Consider the following 3,757-nt stretch of genomic DNA (forward strand, 5'->3'; position numbering starts at 1 on the left):
AAGTTAGAATGAATTCGGTATCATGTTTTTATAACTTGTATAACAAAGTTAAACTAATTATAGATGACCGATTACTCCATATCATTTCAAACATTCATATCCATCGCCATTAAAACAAATATTTGGAATATAGAAAGATTATTAATTGATAATCGTCAAATTCATGTAATCATGCGAACTCTCGACCATAACCCGATCTATATATGCATAATACATGTATATATACATGTACATAGATATTATCTATATATGTATATTATATATATATATATATATATATATATATATATATATATTTAAAATTATTTCAGACAAATGAGAGAGAATGTGGGTGGGGAAGGGCAAACGAAGATGTGTTGGGAATAGAGTTTATTGCCCTAACGTTGCGACCAACTTGGTCTTCTTCAGAGGACTACAGCATTACAGACGGATCACAATTCTTATATTCGTAGCGAGAGGGAACCCGCCAAGGTATGAGCGGAAGGGTCATGTTTTCCCTTTGGCTAACGATTTAATTATTAGGACACTTGCTGCTTTCGAGAGGCATTTAAATCCGTCTCTGTCGTTGTTGTTCTTGTTGGTGGCGATATGTGCAGCTTCCACAGTTTTTCTCAATTTCTTTTCAAATCCCTCGTGTAGAATTTCTGTGTTGTTCCAATCAGGTAAATGTCCACATTTGTCCAGGTGACGAACCAGGGAGTTAGATGTTCTATGTGCCCTGAGATCGTTTTTGTGCTCACTCAAGCGTTTATTGATCCCACGACCTGACTCACCGAAGTAAGATGATGGGCAGCCGCTACATGGAATACTGAGATTATTACGAATATTATTATGTTTCTTAAATATTTTTCCTATTTTATTGGAAGATATTTTTGCTACATTTATTCCACCTTTTAACAAATAATCATCAATAGCTATGGTGTTTGCAGAATTAGGGACAGAAATAAAATGTGACTTATCCGATCCCGGGGTCCGGACGTTTGAGCCATCGAAGATCTTCTTGGCTTTCCTCATTGTCCTGGTGATCAAACCTCCGGGGTATTTCAGCTTCCTAAAGGTATTCTTGATGTAAGTAAGTTCATCCTCTAGGAGTTCTTCACTGCAGATACGAAAAGCTCTGAGAAAGAAACCTATTAGAACACCCGTTTTAACACGTCTGCTGTGTGCTGAAAAATAGTGGACAAAGTCGTCCCTATTGGTGGGCTTCCTGTACACCGAGAAACATACCTGTTGAGAACCTCTGTGTATCAACGTGTCTAAAAATGGTAACTTACCCTCTTTTTCCAGTTCAACTGTGAATTGAATGTCTTTATTCACAGCGTTGAGTCTTCTCAGCTTATTTTCTACATTAGTTCCTTTTGGCATCACCACGATTATGTCATCCACGCACCTTAACCAAGTGGTACCTCTTCCCATGATGTCGATATATTTGTCCATTTCTAATACTTCCATGAATAAACATGCTATGACAGCAGATAATGGACTCCCCATTGCGAGACCTCTAATCTGTTTAAATTCAGTGTTGTTAAACATGAAATATCCAAATTTGACACATACATACATACATACATATACCAAGGCTTTTTCCCCCTTACAAGGGAGGTAGCCAAAAAGGGAAAGGCATAAAAACACTCCCACCCATTTCATCCCTACATACACTCCACACCCCTCCCACCCTCCCTCTCATCTGAGCACCTCCTGGATGACGGGTCATCCCTGCACCCTGCCCACCGCCCTGGGTCAGAAGCAGTGTCGCAAGACACAGCACATCCACAGCAAGGCCGCTTCATTTAATCGGCGACCCCCCCTCTCCGTCCCCCTTGCATATAAGGAGAGGACGGGGAGAAATCCCTTCGGGCTGCGTCAAAATTTACTCACACACACTACCCCACCCCCCTGCCCATTCCTCCTCATGCAATCACAACATCATCCATATACAACCATTCTCCACTCACCTCTGTCTTCCGTCCTCTCCCTTCCTTCCTCAACAGACATTCCCCTCTTCCCCAAAGCCCCCTTCACCCCATCCATCCACCTCATCCTAGGACGTCCCCTCATGTTCACTCCCTCCACATCTGCCTTCCATACCTCTTTTACTAGTCTTTCTTCACTCATTCTTTCCATGTGTCCAAACCGTCCTAATATTCTTTCATCAACCCTATCTCCCAACTCCTTTTTCACCCTGTTCTCCTCCTCACCTCTTCATTTCTCACTCTATCCAGCCTAGTAACCCCCACCATACTTCTCAGACACCTCATCTCAAACACATTCAAACTCCTTCTCTCTTCCTCTCTTATGTTCCACGTTTCTGCCCCATACAGTGCTGTTGGCACAATCACTCCTTCATACAGTCTCCTCTTCGCATCCATTCCCAAATGTCTATTCCTCATTACACTCTTTAATCCACCAAGGCATTTACTCGCTTCTCTCAATCTACATTCTACCTCCACCTTCACTCCACCTTTTCCTGCTACACTTGCACCCAAGTATCTAAAACTATCCACTTCCTCCAGTCGCTCTCCCTTAATGTTCACTTCCAGTCTACTGCCACTTTCACCCCTTGTACATCTCATCACCTTACTTTTACCTACATTTATCTTTAGCTTTCTTCTATCACATACTCTCCCAAACTCTGCCACCAATTTCCTCAATCCCTCCTCTGACCCTGCCACAAGCGTAGTGTCGTTAGCAAACAACAGCTGGCTCACCTCCCACTTTTCTCCATTTTCTTTAACCATCTCCAATCCCTGACCCACTACCCTTGCATTCACCTCTCGCACCACCCCATCCATGTATAAGTTGAACAGCCAGGGCGACATAACGCATCCTTGACGAAGTCCCACCTTTACTTCAAACCACTCACTCTCTCCATTTCTAATCCTGACACAAGCTCTACTACTCTCATAAAAACTCTTGATAGCTCCCAGAAGCTTTCCTCCTATCCCATAAATCTGCATAACCTCCCACAGTGCCTTTCTGTCTACCCTATCATAAGCCTTTTCCAGATCCATAAAAGCCCAAAAAACATCCTTCCCCTTTCCTATAGCTTTCTCACATATCTGTCTTACCACAAAGATCTGATCTACACAACCTCTACCTGTCCTAAATCCACACTGTTCCTCACCAATTACTCCTTCTGTTCCTCTCCTAATCCTCTCAATTAAGATCCTCCCATAAGCCTTCCCTACTACACTTAACAGGCTAATCCCTCTGAAACTACTACATTCACACTTGTCCCCTTTTCCCTTGTAAAGAGGAACTATACAGGCACTTCTCCAGTCCTCCGGTACTCTACCCTCTCTCCAGCAAACATTAAATAACCTCACCAACCAGTCCACCATCACTGAACCTCCCTTTTTCAGACATTCTGCATGGCATCCATCCAGACCAGGTGCCTTACCTGCTTTCATCATCTTTACAACTGCCTTCACCTCATCCTTCCTTATTTTTCCTCCATTCTCCTCACTCATCACTCTCATTTTCTTCGCATTTCCCACTGCAGCTATCTTTCCTTCCCTATCCTCCTTCACATTTAGCAACTCCCTAAAATATTCTGCCCATCTTCCCCTTACTGCCATCTCTTCCATTATCATCTCTCCATCTGTACCTTTTACCTTTTCTTCTCTACTTGATTCGCCTCCTCTTCCTCTCTTAATTTCTTTCCAAAACATCTTTTTATTACTTTCAAAATTTTCTGTCATACTCCTACCCCATTTCACATCTGCTCTCCTCTTTGCCTCCTTTACCTTTTGCTTTA

Source organism: Oratosquilla oratoria, unplaced genomic scaffold, assembly GCF_046742065.1.
Source record: "Oratosquilla oratoria isolate Oo_2021 unplaced genomic scaffold, ASM4674206v1 SCAFFOLD198, whole genome shotgun sequence".
Classification (NCBI taxonomy): domain Eukaryota; kingdom Metazoa; phylum Arthropoda; class Malacostraca; order Stomatopoda; family Squillidae; genus Oratosquilla; species Oratosquilla oratoria.